Raw genomic sequence first — 16,844 nt, 5'->3', positions numbered from 1 at the left:
GTTATTCTCATGATCTGAATCGTGGTATTTTATAAAGATATGATCTAGCTTTAAATATGAATGCTTGATGATTAAGCTGAAGATATTTGGTAAGATGATAATCTTGGTATAAATGTATAAGTGGTACTATAATAAACAAGGTAAAATGAGTATGAGAGACACATGTATGATGACATACAAATGCTATGTTTGTGGTTTAATTGAGGATGTATAACAATACCATGTTATATGCTTTTGATTTTGTATAAGTGTGTAAGAGATCAAGGTTGACCAAAGCTTGGAAAATAGCCTAAGTATATTCCACACAGGCAGAGACACGACCATGTGTCTCAGCCGTGTATGGAACACGACTTTGGGACACGGGCGTGTGGAGCCTTAAATCATGAAATTTCCAAGATTTTCGTAAGTTCTCAATTTAGTCCCAAACCCTTTCTAAAGTATGTTTTGGGCTCCGTAGACTCAAATAAGGGACTATGTGTAAGAGAATGAACGCTTTGAAATATGAATAAAATTTTATGGCTCGTATTTTAGTTTAATGTTTGTATGTTTGTCTGGTAATGCCTCGTACCTTAGCCCGGCCTCGGATACGGGTAAAGGGTGTTACAGTAATAGATACAGACTGGTATGAAATGAGCAGACTTGGTCAATCGATCCACGATGACCCATATCGAATCCTTCTTAGTAGGCGTTAGGGTTAGTCCACTTACGAAATCCATAGTTACTCTCTCCCACTTCCAAAGTGGAATCTTAACTGGCTGAAGCAATCCTGAAGGTAACTAATGTTCAGCCTTAACCTGTTGGCAAGTCAGACATTTACTCACAAAATTGGTGACTTCACACTTAAGAACTAGCCACCAATATAACTCCCGAAGGTCTCAGTACATCTTATTCCCGCCAGGATGCATAGCATAAGGACTACTATGCGCCTCTCGCAGTATAGACTGCCTCAAATCAGTATCCCTCGGTACCCAGACTCTCCTACGGAAATACAGTACCCCTTCATTATTCAGTCCTAAGTTTGAAATTCCCCACTCTCTACTTGTCGGAAATGAGGACCTAATGATTCATCTTCCAACTATTTGCCCTTAATCTGTTCAATATATGTCAGTTTAACTTGAAGCTCGACCAACAAGCTACCATCATCAAATAAGATGAAACGAGCAAACATTACCCTTAGATCAGTCATAGCCCTATGGCTTAGTGCGTCAGCCACCACATTGGCCTTACCAGGATGATATTCAATCGAACAATCATAGTCTTTAAGCAACTCGATACATCTACGCTGCCTAAAATTTAATTCCTTTTGAGTGAGGAGATACTTAAGGCTCCTGTGATCCATGTAAATGATACACTTCTCACCATATAGGTAATGCCTCCAAATTTTCAATATGAATACCACTGTAGCCAACTCCAAGCCATGCGTCAGATAATTCACCTCATGAGTCTTAAGCTGATGAGATGCCTATGCCACCACCTTACCCTCTTGCATTAGCACATATCTCAGACCAACATGTGATGCATAGCTGTAGATAGTGAATTCTTTCCCAAACTCTGGCTGTATCAAGACAAGGGCCTCAGCTAGAACTTTTTTAAGTTCCACGAAACTTTCTTGTTGAGCATCAGTCCAGTTAAATGGCACACCCTTACGCAACAACTTAGTTAGAGGTGCAGCAATCAATGAAAACCCCTTAACAAACCGTCTATAATACCCTGTCAGACCCAGGAAACTTTGAATCTCCGATACCATTTTAGGCGGCTTCCAATCCATAACAGCCTCAATTTTCCAATGATCAATCCTAATCCCTTCAGCAGATACCACATGGCCCAAAAATGTTATCTCTCGTAACCAAAACTCACGCTTACTGAACTTGGCATATAGTTGTTTCTCCTTCAGAATCTGCAAAACAATTCGGAGATATGCATCATGTTCATCTTTAGTTTTCGAATATACCAGGATGTCATCTATGAAAACCACTATGAACCGATCCAGATAGGGCTAGAACACTAGCTTCATCAAATCCATAAAAGCTGTTGGTGAATTCGTCAATCCAAACGGTATAACTAGGAACTCGTAATGACCATAATGAGTCCTAAAAGCTGTCTTATAAACATCAGCCTCTTTGACTCTCAATTGATGGTACCCGGATCGAAGATCTATCTTAGAGAAAATTGAAGCTCCTGAAAACTGGTCGAATAGATCATCAATCCTCGGTAGAGGGTACTTATTCTTAACAGTCAATTTATTCAGTTGCCGATAGTCAATGCACATACACATGGATCCATCCTTTTCTTTAACAAATAAAACCAGTGCTCTCCACAAAGATACACTAGGTCGGATGAACCCTCGGTCCAGTAACTCTTGAATCTAAGCCTTAAGCTCCACTAGCTCCTTCGGTGCCATCCTATAAGGGGTGATAGACACCGGAGCTGTACCAGGCAGGAGCTCAATCCCAAACTCAACTTCTGAGGTTTCTTCTGTTAAAGATATCTAAAAAATCCTTAACTATTCTAATATCTTTAATAGAAAAAACCTCAGAATCAGAAATGCTGATGTAGGCTAAATACGCCTCACTACCCTTACGAACCAACTTCTCGGCCCTTAGTGCAGAAATCACATTTGACAAATAATTCTGATGCTCCCCAATTACTACTACCTCATTACCCTCCACAGTTTTCAGTACCACCCACTTAGCAGCATAATCCAAATTCACTTGGTGTTTAACCAGCCAATTCATACCCAATATTAAATCGAATTCTTTGAAAGGGAGTTCCATTAAATCTACAAAAAATATAGTTCATTGAACCTCTAAAGGTACATCCCTGAACAATTTATTTACCATCACTAACTAGCCTAATGGACTGAACATAGTAATATCACTCGTAGTATTTTCAACCATTAAACCCAAGGTCTCAGACACCGTACATGCTATATATGAATGCATAGATGCAACATCAATCAGTGCAATATAAGGTACATTATGAATAAAGAATGTACCCATGATAAAATCTGGGGCGTTTCCTTCCTCTCAGTGTCGTGCAGCATATACCAGAGTTGGCTGCCTGGCCTCAGTACAACTAGCACCTCTGCCCGATGCTCTCTGACAATGGCCCATATCATTTCCACCTCTGCCTTGACCATGGCCTCTTGGTAGCTGCTAACACCCCTTGATGGTTGTACATTACCCAAACCAGTAGCTTGCATTTACTCAGGCTTCCGTGGACAATCTTTGATATGTTGCTCAAAAGATCTGCACCTAAAACATGCTCCAACCCTTTTCTAGCACTCGCCCTGATGGCGTCTCCCACAGTCAGTACAGGGCTGCGGTCCAGTAGTAGCAATAGGGACCACAACTCTGACTGGCCCATTAACTCTGGCCTTTCTCTTAGGCCTCAAAACTAAACTTGAGGGCTCCCAAGCCCTCTTGTTCTTACCTCTGTCCTTCTCACAGTCCTGGCGCTCAACACGCTTCACATTTTCAGCGATTTTCACCTTTTCCACTAATAAAGCAAAATCTCGCTCCCCTTGTGGAGCTATCAAAACCCTTAAATCATTCCTGAGGTCATCCTCAAATAGAACACAATGCTCATATTCAATAGCCACTATCCTATGCACATAACGGCTAAGTCGCAAAAATTCAGCCTCGTATTTAGCCACAGATTTATCCCCTTGAATCAAATTTAGAAACTCCCTCCTCCGGGCATCCACATAACTAGTGCCCACATATTTTCCCTGGACGGCAGTCTTGAAAAATTCCCAGGTCAATCAGTCGCGCTGAGTACCCTCTTTAACTATAAGCCACCATTGATAGGCTTTATCTCACAGCAATGACACTGCACCTTTCAGTTTCTGCTCGGGGGTGCAGTCGAGGTCATCTATGATCCTCTCCATGGCCTCAATCCAATATTCAGCCACATTAGGGGCAACTCCAGCGATATCCCTAAAAATCTCTGCCCCATTAGACCGGAGTCGTTTCGTAACTGACCCACGACCCATAATACCATTATTGGGCCCAGTGACCCTCTCCAAAATTTACAACATAGCTTGGAACAGTGTGTCGCAGCAGCACGATCATGAGACCTTGTCTCAGTCACAAGTGAAGCCGGTGCCTCTCTAGCTTCAACTTTAGGCATGTGGCCCCATGATGAAGACCCGACCCGAGCACCTCTACGACCTTCGCTGCGGCCTCTTGTACGCCTTCCACGAGTACCTCTGGTGCTTATTATCAATTTATGCTTTTATCTATATTAGCAATTTTATGCATCAGTTTTACAGTTCCAATATTTATTAAGGGATATTTTTTGGAAAATATTATCAGTAATTTAGAGTTTTGTTTTCGCAGATCGCAGTCTTTACTATAGTTTTAGGTTACCCTAAATAGAATATTTCAGCACAGTCTATTGCCTACAATAATCTCAGTATTTCAATTTAACAAACAATAGTTTTAGAGAACTTACAGAATCAGCGTAGGAGACCTGGTAAATCACACATTCAGAAATAACACTTCAAAATACTTTCCAACCATTTGAAACAGTTCTTTTCAAAAATTTTATATTTTTAGAAAAACCCAAATCCACAGCCGAGTTTTGAAACCTGGCTCTGGTACCACTAAATGTAACACTCCAACCCAGCCTAGACGTTATGGTCGAATCTACGATGTCACATTGAATTGTTTTTCAAAAAACATAATTTTGTTGAAAATCCGTTCTATATTAAAACCTCTTCGCGATCTTAACGAAAATTTAGGATATCTTATTAATTGTTAAGACTCAAGTCATTTTAGCAAAATGTTGATCCTATTGATTGTTATTACACTTTAATACAATGTTTGTTGTGGAAGCTTTCAAAATATGTTGTATAAACGTGGTGTTTTGGAAAAATGTTCATATATAAATATTGAAAACCCGTAGCCTACTATTTAGCAGATATAAATCAAAGTAATAAATCCTAAATCAAAATGAAACTTAAAGAGGCCTTATTACAAAACAAATACCCAAATCAAAGTAATTAAAAATTAAAAGTTAAAAAGGGAAGCAAATGCGTTGTGTGGCCACCTTCGAGTCCCTCGCAGCACCGATCCGCCTAAGGATTACTCACAGAAAATGTGAAGGGTGAGTTTATGAAAACTCGCAGTGTAATCCCTTAACAACAACAACACACAAGAGGGCAATTACAGACTGGGCCTAAGCCCGCTTCAGTAATAGTTTAATTTTAGTTAGGGCCTTAGCCCATTACAGTATCAGAATCAGTGTGGGCCTTAGCCTAATTCAATAACGGTTACAGTATAGATATGCAACCTAATATCCTACCCAGCCAGCCTCTACCACTACTCTGTCCAGCCCTACACACCATGTGGGGATAAAATTGACCCACCCATCCCTACTCACCAAAAATAGCATCGGCTATGCACTAAATGAAATTACAGAGAGTGCTAGAACAAAGACACTTCCTTCAATGATAATAACCCATCCCCATGCAACACATTATAATATCATGCATGTATGCAACATATATATAAGATGGCATGCGCAGTACAGTCATACATCCCATAAGGGCATAATAGTCACTTTAACTCATAAGGGCATAATAGTCATTTATCAATTTTGAGGTCGAGGTATGCTTACCGACTCCAACAGTAGGTCCACAGTCATCTCGGGCAACCCGTGCAACCTTAACAGTCAAACAGTGAAAATGGGCCCAAGGCCCATAATGTAGGCCCATATGGGCCCACACACCCATATGGGCCACTATGCCCAAAAATGGCCCTGGCTATGTGAACTACACAGCCCAGCCCAATATTCTCCATACTCTAGTATGGTTTACCCCTGTGGGGCCAATGTGTTTGTGGGGCCCACACAGCCCATTTTGGCCCAATATGGCCCTAATCGGCCTAAGCCTATGAGGACGCTTATGGTGGCCTTTACAATCATGCACCCACATTATGCATTCGAACTACCACACGAGCGAATGCACGCTCGTATAGTGTTGACGATCACCTATTTCGACTTTTGTCAATTTACGATAATGGCAATGTGATTACACACCTGTTTACGAAAGTGCACAACTGGTCCACGAGTACTCCAACCTATTTCAAAGAGAAACTTTGGTTAATAGCTTAAAATCAAATTAAAGCGAACCCTAATTAAAACACTCATTCATAAAATTACCTATCACTCGCCTTGATCGATCGATTGAGGCTTGCACAAGAGGTTGGTTATAAACCCTACAGATACCTATATTCCAATAGATACTTGTTATCTATAACCATCCTCGCAAACAGTTGGACTAAGTATGTAACAACTTACTGGAAACGTAGAACTAAGAATAGGGGACAACAGTATTCGGCCAACACCCAAAGCATACCCTAAACTCGAGGTACGAGATGGAACAATCGCACCCCTAACAGTAGTCGGCAAAGGAAAGAGTTGTTAGAAGAAGATCAGAATGGTAGAGAAAAACAAGAGGGAAGACATGTGCTATTTTTTGCTTTTTCAGATAACACCTACTAACCCGAAACTAACAATAAAAGAGTAAAGGGGAAGTATTCGAGTAATACGCTACTTGAAAGGATAAGAGAATCAAAGCAAAGAAATTAGGGGAAGAGAAGAAGATATTCAGTTTTACCAAAGCAAGGGGAAATCTCGATAAAAGCCGAAGGAGTAGAATATAAGAGGAAGGAAATATTCGGCCAATGACCCAATGAGAAGGTAAAATTTGATAATCGATTGGCAGGGGAAAAATGAAGGTTCGGCAAGGTGAAGAAAGTTAAGAGAAGAACAATGAGGGAGAGAAGAAAGTCAATCAGTTAAAGCATAATATTGGAGAACAAAAACCACAATAGGCTAACACGAAGTGTACCTGAGTGGTCACGAGTAGTATTCGGCTACCAAGTAAACAATGAAAAAAAGAACAAAAAGAATGAAAAGAAGCAGAATGGATAATAGTTATCGAAATGGAAAGCAAATTAGATCACACTTTCGGCACTAAGAGCAAAACTATCCTATGACCAAATGGCTAGGGATACCAAAACAAACTGAATGGTTGAGGAGAATCCCATTTCGGCACTACCACTCCCCTATGCCTTGGTCTACTCCTTAAATCTCTCCACAAATCACTCAATTCAAAGTCCCAGTAAACACTTAAATTTCAGTCAACCTAGGACACTTCTACGGCACTTGTAGCAAAATAAAATGCTCCAGTTTCATCACCAAGCCTCGAACCTCAGACCCCAGGGAACACTCCACACACCACTATCCCGTAGACAAGAAGGCATTTTGTGTCATGTCTTACTCACATTAATTTAAAAGCCTACTAACTAAAGGTGTAACATCCTGATTTTCGGATTTATTTACGGTTTTTAATATTTTGTAAAGATTTTAAAATTTTGTATTTGGATGTGGAATTAATATTTTGAGTAGGTAAATGGGCTTATAGAAGGCCCATGTGTTGGCCAAAACCTGGTTGAATTTTTGAATTTTTGGACTTAGGAGTTAGGGGTTCTGGCTAAGTGGCCCTTAAGTGGAGTGATGGTAAATTGCATCACAAAAAGAGCCTTAGTAAAGTGGCAAGGGTGACGCCACTAGGCTCCTAAAAAGGTGGCGTGTGGAGCTTTGAGGGAGGCATGGGATCGATTCCCTATGTTGACAAATAGATGCATTTATTTTTAAGTGCAGGAGGGGTAGTGTTGGAGTCAAGATGGATTCTGCTAAAAGAGAGTTTGGATCAGTCCAAACGCTTGGATTAAGGAGTGATAAGGGGAGAGATTTAAGGGATTTGGAGAGAGGCTAAGAGTTGGCCAAATTTTGGGAATTGAAGAGGGAAAAATCGGCAGGGGGTTTTAAGGTTAGTATTTCGGCACCTAGGGTATTGAGTGGTGTCGTTCTCTTCTGCTCAGACATCACAAGGTTTTCTTTTCTCTCTTCTTCCTCTCTAGCCAAAACTACCACCTCTCCTATTCTTCTTTTTCTATTTTTCTTCTTCAAAACCATTCATCAATTCTGCTGTTCATCAATACTTTTGCCGAATCCATAAAAGCCGAAATCCTGTGATCACTGCTTGTGCCGATTTCTTCAAAGCCAGGTCATTCTATGTTCTTTTGTTTTATTAAATCTATGATTATCTTTTCTTAATCCTAGATACCTGACGGCAATTCTACTTCAAGGTCATAGCCTCATATCGTCATCTCCTTCACCACCCAAAAGCCGAAAGTACCATTGGTTTTGGGGCTTATAGCCGAAACTTCTTCAACTCTTGGATTCGGGTTTTAGCATTGTTCTCAGGATAAATCTACACCGGATTGCCTGGAAATCAAGTAGGAGTAAGGGGTAAGTATTTATCATCTCAGATCTGTTCTTATTTTACGATGTTAGGAAAAGCCGAAATCCCTAAAAATTAGGGAGGCTGTCGATTTGAGCATAAGGCTTTAAGGGTTGGTAACTGATGTTTTCTTTCAGTGATTAGAGTCTTCTTAAAGCGTTGGATCAAAAGCGTGAATCATTGGAACAATCGGATTCGGAGCTAGCTATCGATTTTGGCAAAAAGGTAAGGGTTCAAAGGCTTTTTAGGAACATGGTTCGACTTTGGTTGAGCAAGTTTTGGGTTTAGTGATTATGGTTTGTAAATAAGAACTGTACTAATCAATTGTAGGACATCGAAAGGGATCTCGGTAGCAGTCGTCGCGAATCAGGTGTGTACCGAACACCCTTCCTTAGTTCATTTTGGCAAAAGCCGAAATGCCAAAATTCTGGCATTTCATGGGCTTGTGAGTATGCGAATGCTCTCAAGACATAGAGAAATTGTTAGATCTAGCACCGCAAGGTGGTAAGTAAGTTCGTGCGACATTTTAGCGTACTTCGGAAAAAGGTCTCGATGGGCCAAAATTGGGCTCAATGGGCTTACGGACCAATATGGGTAAGAGATGGGCAAATTAGCCTGTTAGTTAGATGGTGGAACCAAATTGCATAAAACTGCTAAAAATTACTGAAGTAGCTTGTGTAGTTGCGTAAGTTACGAAATTACCCCTAAAAAGCATAATTACTGAAATACCCCTAGGGTTTAAATTGGCTAAACTGCATGATTGATTAATACTGTATTTTACATGATATGCTAGTATTAATATCTGTTGCATGGGATTGGGGTATTGATGGAGGAAGTATTGAAAGTGGTTCATCCACGCATCGGAGACTTTGCCTCAACTTATCGATATTTGAGTGCTGTTCGCAACCTGTGGAGTGTAATGTGAGTGGGTTGAGATATTCCCACATGGAGTGTAGGGTTGGTACAGGCGTTGTAGCGGTTGGTGGGTTGAGTAGTCTCCCAGTTGGGCTTGCATTCATTACTACTATTGTTACTTATGTTATCGAATCGGGCCTATGGGCCACACTGTTATGTAAAAAGGGCTAAGGCTTCACATCGTATTCAAAAGGGCTTTTATCCATTGTGTACTGTGATCTGAGTGGGGCTTAGGCCCAATGAGCTCGAGCTGATTTGGGCATTAGATGGGTTTCTGTATACACTGAGTTTTCCCAAGCTCACCCTTCTTCCTTCCATCCTTGCAGGTGAGCCCTAGTTGGTGGACTTGGAGCTGGGCGGGATTCGGAGTGGCCACACGTTTTCTGCAAATTCGATTCCTTCTGGTGAACTAGATTTTCCATATTTTTTGTTTATGGTTTTGGGTTTTTTGTAATAAGGCCGCTAATTATTTTTATGGTTTGGGTTGTTTCTTTATTATTTAATTCTATTATGATAAAACTAAACTATGATAACTAACGAAATAGATTAGCTCTAGGACGCGTTTTCAAAAAGATTAAGTGATTTCAAAATAACATGAATACATGTATGACTTCCGCTAAGCAAACGTTTTCAACCTTAATCATTTTCTTAAGATGGACATAACCAAACGGTTTTCTCAAAATTATACGAGATGTTAAAGTGTGGCAATGGCGGTGTGCATGTCTAGGATTGGATCCGAAGGGAGCTTGGTACTTAAGCAGTCCGACGGACTCACCTCCTCTTCTTCCTGGTTTCCTACCTAGTGCACAGCTTCCATTCACTTTAACCTACTTTTAAAAGTGTCTTTTACAACACCAACTAAGTTTTCCAACTAAGTAATACGGAATGTTTTGAACGCTTGGATGTGGCGCATCAGATCCGGTCATAACGTCTAGGCCGGGTTTGGGGTGTTACATTTAGTGGTATCAGAGCCAGGTTGCAACAACTCGGCTGTGGATCGGGTCCGAAAATCTTTTAAAAAAAAAGAGTTTTTTTCTATAAGTTTTTCAAAGATGTTCAAAGTTTTTCTATTGAACGAGGTTAAATCAATAGTTTTAAAATAAAAGTGTTTTCAAATGAAATATTTTTATTTTCGGTAAACAAAAACATGGGTTTTTTTATGGACTGATAAGAAAGTGGCACATTGAATCCCCGGCACCAAGTCTGTAAGTGTTCTTTTTCTGCTTTAAATATTTATTTGGAACCGGACCGAAATAATCAGTAGATAGTAATCGAGCCTTAGAGATAGTGCTATTGATAATGTAGTATTAGGGCTATAAAACTGGGACCGTAGCTAAATTGTGATTGCGCAAAAATAACTCTGAAACTCTATCTGTTCATAAGACATTCTGTAATAAATAGTGAAACCAGTAAACTAATGTCATAAAATTCGTAATCAGATAAATCGTTATGAGTACAAGGGTTACTCGGGGAAGAGCCCGTGGTCGAGGCCGAGGTAGCACTCAAGCTGGACCTACGTCATCTGAACACAGGCCAGCTGGCGAGGTACGTCTACCACCGGTTAATGAAAATGGGTCGTATGACCGGCCGCAGGGATGACGCTTTGTCTCGTGCCATGTTAAGGGTTTTGGAAAGGGTGGCCGAGCTAACATCGCCCATGAATAGGGGTCCATTTCGAACGACTTCTGGGCAACGGAGCTGAGATTTTTAAAGGCGTATCTGGAGTGGCCCCAAATGTGGCTGAGTACTGGTTGGAAGCCACAGAGCGGATCATGGATGACCTAGACCGCTCAAGAGAATGTAAGTTGAAAGGGCGTGTCGTTGTGCGGGATGAAGCGACGCTGGTGGATTATCGTGAGAGAGGGTACCCCGGTGAGAGGGTAACATGGGAGCTGTTCAAATAGACCTTTAAGGTAAAATATGTTGGAGCTAGCTATGTGGATGCACACAGAAAGGAGTTCTTGAATCTGACTCAGGGAAATAAGACCATTGCTGAATATGAGGCGGAGTTTTTACGATTGAGTCGGTATGCTAATGGCATCGTTTTGACCGAATACGAGCACAACATTCATTTTGAGGATGGCCTCAGAGATGAGTTAAGGGTGCTCATAGCTCCGCAGAGAGAGCGAGATTTCGCTTCACTAGTAGAGAAGGCTAAGATAGCCAAGGAGGTGAAACAAACTGAACGGAAGAATCGTGATAGGGATCGGAATCGGTTCAGGAGGGATGCTGGACCAGCAGGTGCTGCAAATCGAAATGCTAAGAGAGCTAGGATGGAGGAACCGGTTCGAGCAGTTCCGATGAACACAGGTAGACCGCAAGCTTGTGGGGATTGCGGCAGAATGCATCAAGGAGAGTGCTGGAAGCGTTCTACGGCTTGTCTTCGTTGTGGGTCTAAAGAGCATAGGATTAAGGATTGTCCTAGGAGGGCCACTCAGGCTCAGGTGGCTGAACAAGGGGCGGTGCGACCGGCTCAACCTGTGAGGGATGGACTGCCGCTGCCAAGAGGTCGTGGACAAGGTCGCGGTGGTAATGGCCGTGGATGTGGGGCACCTGGCAGGGGTATTGGTAACGCGGATGCTCGCCAGCCAGCTTTGGTGTATGCTGCTCGTCGTCGCGAGGAGGGTGACGCACCTAATGTCATAACTGGTACGTTTTTATATATGGTGTACCTTATACTGCTCTGATTGATGTGGGATCAACCCATTCATATGTGGCATATAACATTTCTGGGGCACTGGGTATACACTTCGAGGAGACTGTATGTGGGGTGTCTATGATAAGTCCTTTAGGTCATTCGGTTAAGGTAGAGAAACTCTTCAAGGAGGTGCATTTGGAGATTCAAGGCGGGGTTTTCTGTGGGGATTTGATGGAGTTACCGCTTGAAGAATTCGATTTGATACTAGGGATGGATTGGTTGACCAAGCATAAGGCAACTTTAGATTGTGCAGCTAAGAGGATGGTGTTAAGGACTGTCAATGATGAGGAGGTAATGATTATTGGAGAACGAAGAGATTACTTATCCAATGTAGTATCGGCGTTGGAGGCTGAGAAACTGATGCGTAAGAGATGCGAGGCATATCTGGCTTTGGTAAGCCAAGCTGAAACTAAGGATCTGACTGTGGAGACCATCAGAACTGTTAGGGAATTCCGGGATGTTTTTCCGGAGAAGCTTCCTGGATTACCTCCGAATCAGGAAGTCGAGTTTGGAATCGATTTGTTGCCTGGAACAGCTCCAGTATCTATTGCACCCTATAGGATGGCACCGAAGGAGTTAGTGGAACTAAAAGCTCAAATTCAAGAGTTGTTAGATAGAGGCTTCATTAGGCCTAGTGTGTCTCCTTGGGGAGCACCGGTCCTGTTTGTGAAGAAAAAGGACGGAACGATGCGCATGTGCATCGATTATCGCTAGTTGAACAAACTGACGATTAAGAATAAGTATCCACTACCAAGGATTGACGATCTGTTCGATCAACTTAGGGGAGCTTCGGTATTCTCCAAAATCGATCTTCGTTCTGGATACCATCAGCTAAGGGTAAAAGAAGGGGATATTCATAAGACAACATTTCAAACTCGATATGGACATTATGAGTTTGTGGTCATGCCGTTTAGGGCTGACGAACGCACCTGCAGCTTTTATGGATCTGATGAATCGAGTATTCCAACCTTACTTGGATCGGTTCAGTAGTCGCCTTTATCGATGATATCCCGGTATACTCAAACGGAGGCGAAGCATGATGAGCATCTCCGCATTGTGCCGCAAGTGTTAAGGAAAAGGAGCTCTATGCGAAATTCAAGAAGTGTGAATTCGTTGAGAGAGGTAACCTTCCTAGGGCATGTGGTCTCTACCGAGGGATTAAGGTGGATCCTCGTAAAATTGAAGCGATTCGAATGGAAGCCACCTAGGTCAAGATCGAAAATTCAAGTTTCCTAGGGTTGGCGTGTTACTACTGTAAGGTTTGTGGAGGGTTTCTCGGTAATGGCGGCACCCTTGACAAAACTCATAAGGAAAGGAGTACCATTTGTCCGACCGAGAAAAAGCAAAAGCTTTTGATCGGTTGAAAAGGTATTGACCGAAGCGCCAGTGTTGATTCAACCGGTGTCCGGGAAGGACTTTATCAGATACTGCCGATGCGTCGCATGTGGGGTTAGGTTGCGATCGATGCAAGAGGCCAAGGTGGTCGCTATGCATCGCGACAGCTTAAGGCTCATGAGGTGAATTACCCTACGCATGATTTGGAGCTAGCAGCAGTGATTTTTGCGTTAAAAATTTGGAGACACTACTTATATGGGGAAAAGTGCATCATATACACAGATCATAAGAGTTTAAAGTATCTGTTGACGCAGAAGGAGTTGAACCTTAGGCAACGAAGATGGGTGGAGTTGCTTAAAGACTACGACTGTTCGATTTAGTACCACCTAGGAAAAGCTAATGTGGTGGCGGATGCGTTGAGTCAAAGGGTTGTTACTGACTTGAGAGCCTTATTTGCACGTTTAAGTCTGTACAACGATGGAAGCTTGTTGGCAGAACTGCAAGTAAGGCCTACTTGGACTGAGCAGATTAAGGAAAAACAGTTGAAGGACGATTCATTAGCTCTTCGGTTCCAGCAAGTTAAGAATGGTGAGAACGAGGATTTTGGGTTGAACACTAAAGGAGTTCTGTGCTTTCGTGGAAGGGTTTGTATTCCAAAGGACCCTGAGTTGAGGTAGTTAATTCTAAAAGAGGCTCATGGTGGACTCTGTGCCATGCATCTTAGGGGGAATAAGTTATATCGAGACTTGCGAGAGGTGTACTGGTGGCCCGGATTAAAACGAGAGGTGACTGAATTTGTTGGGAAATGTCTGATGTGCCAGCAGGATAAGGCTGAGCGCCAATTGCCTTTGGGATTACTGCAACCGGTGAAAATTCCGCTATGGAAGTGGGAAAGAGTAACAATGGACTTTGTGAGTGGGTTACCTTTGACACCCACCAAGAAAGATTCGGTGTGGGTGGTTGTGGATAGGTTAACAAAATCTGCTCATTTCATACCTGTTCGTACCGACTACTTACTGCGAAAGTTGGCCAAGTTATATGTGGCGGAGGTAGTGCGACTGCATGGGGCGCCAGTGTCGCTAATTTCTGATCGAGACCCTAGGTTTACATCTCGATTTTGGCGAAAGTTGCAGGAAGCATTGGGTACACGATTGGATTTTGGCACTGCTTTTCACCCACAGATAGATGGACAGTCAGAAAGGGTTATTCAGGTTCTGGAGGATATGTTGAGAGGTTGTATCATTAATTTTCGTGGAAGTTGGGAGGACTACTTGCCATTGGCGGAGTTTGCTTACAATAACAGCTATCAAGCAAGTATTCAGATGGCACCATATGAAGCGCTTTATGGGCGAAGATGTCGTACATCGACGTGTTGGACAGAGTTGGGTGAACGACAAGTGCTTGGACCGGAATTGGTGGCAGACACTGAAAGCAAGGTTAGGCTGATAAGGGATCGGTTAAAAGAGGCATCCGATAGACAGAAGTCGTATGCGGATTGAAGCGCAAAGAGAGTGAGTTCGCTGTTGGGGATATGGTTTTCTTGAAGGTTTCCCCGTGGAAGAAAATTTTGAGATTTGGTAAGAAGGGTAAGTTGAGCCGAAGGTTTATTGGGCCTTACCGAATTGTTAAGCGGTTGGACCAGTGGCTTATCACCTAGAGTTACCACGAATCGCATCGTATCCACGACGTTTTCATGTATCCATGCCGAGGCGGTATCGATCCGACCCAACTCATATCATACCGCCATGTAAATCAAGTACAATCGATTTAACCTTCAAGAGGAACTCGTGCAAATACTTGACCGTGACGTCAATGTGTTGAGAAGGAAATCAGTTCCACTAGTGAAAGTACTTTGGAGAAACCATGGCAAAGAAGAAGCTACTTGGGAGATCGAAGAGGCTATGCGTCAACAAGACCTCAACTGTTTAATAAGGTAAAATTTCGAGGTCGAAATTTCTTTAAGGAGGGTAGAGTTGTAACATCCTGATTTTCGGATTTATTCACGGTTTTCAATATTTTGTAAAGATTTTAAAATTTTGTATTTGGATGTGGAATTAATATTTTGAGTAGGTAAATGGGCTTATAGAAGGCCCATGTGTTGGCCAAAACACCGTTGAATTTTTGAATTTTGGACTTAGGAGTTAGGGGTTCTGGCTAAGTGGCCCTTAAGTGGAGTGATGGGTAAATTGCATCACAAAAAGAGCCTTAGTAAAGTGGCAAGGGTGACGCCACTAGGCTCCTAAAAAGGTGGCGTGTGGAGCTTTGAGGGAGGCATGGGATCGATTCCCTGTGTTGACAAATAGATGCATTTATTTTTAAGTGCAGGAGGGGTAGTGTTGGAGTCCAGGTGGATTCTGCTAAAGGAGAATTTGGATCAGTCCAAACGCTTAGATTAAGGAGTGATAAGGGGAGAGATTTAAGGGATTTGGAGAGAGGCTAAGAGTTGGCTGAATTTTGGGAATTGAAGAGGGAAAAATCGGCAGGGAGTTTTGAGGTTAGTATTTCGGCACCTAGGGTATTGAGTGGTGCCGTTCTCTTCTGCTCAGACATCACAAGGTTTTCTTTTCTCTCTTCTTCCTCTCTAGTCGAAACTACCACCTCCCCTATTCTTCTTTTTCTATTTTTCTTCTTTAAAACCATTCATCAATTCTCATTATTCATCAATACTTTTGCGAATCCATAAAAGCCGAAACTCGTGATCACCGCTTGTGCCAATTTCTTCAAAGCCGTGTCCTTCTATGTTCTTTTGTTTTATTAAATCTACGATTATCTTTTCTTAATCCTAGATACCGACGACAATTCTACTTCAAGGTCATAGCCTCATATCGTCATCTCCTTCACCACCCAAAAGCCGAAAGTACCATTGGTTTAGGGCTTATAGTCGAAACTTCTTCAACTCTTGGATTCGGTTTTACCATTGTTCTAAGGATAAATCAGACCGGATTGCATGGAAATCAAGTAGGAGTAAGGGTAAGTACTTATCATCTCGGATCCGTTTTATTTTACGATGTTAGAAAAGTCGAAATCCTAAAAATTAGGGAGGTGTCGATTTGAGCATAAGGCTTTAAGGGTTTGTAACTGATGTTTTCTTTCAGTGATTAGAGTCTTCTTAAAGCGTTGGATCAAAAGCGTGAATCATTGGAACAATCAGATTCAGAGCTAGCTATCGATTTTGGCAAAAAGGTAAGGGTTCAAAGGCTTTTTAGGAACATGGTTCGACTTTGGTTGAGCAAGTTTTGGGTTTAGTGATTACAGTTTGTAAATAAAAACTATACTAATCAATTGTAGGACATCGAAAGGGATCTCGGTAGTAGTCGTCGCGAATCAGATGTGTACCGAACACCCTTCCTTAGTTCAATTCGGTAAAAGCCGAAATGCTGAAATTCTGGCATTTCATGGGCTTGTGAGTGTGCGAATACTCTCAAGACATAGAGAAATTGTTAGATCTAGCACCGCAAGGTGGTAAGTAAGTTCGTACGACATTTTAGCGTACTTCGAAAAAAGGGTCTCGATGGGCCAAAACTGGGCTCAGTGGGCTTACGGACCAATATGGGTAAGAGATGGGCAAATTAGCCTGTTAGT

The sequence above is a fragment of the Gossypium arboreum genome, chromosome 2 (genome assembly GCF_025698485.1).
Source record: "Gossypium arboreum isolate Shixiya-1 chromosome 2, ASM2569848v2, whole genome shotgun sequence".
In the NCBI taxonomy this organism is placed as follows: domain Eukaryota; kingdom Viridiplantae; phylum Streptophyta; class Magnoliopsida; order Malvales; family Malvaceae; genus Gossypium; species Gossypium arboreum.
This window is presented reverse-complemented; position numbering follows the sequence as displayed.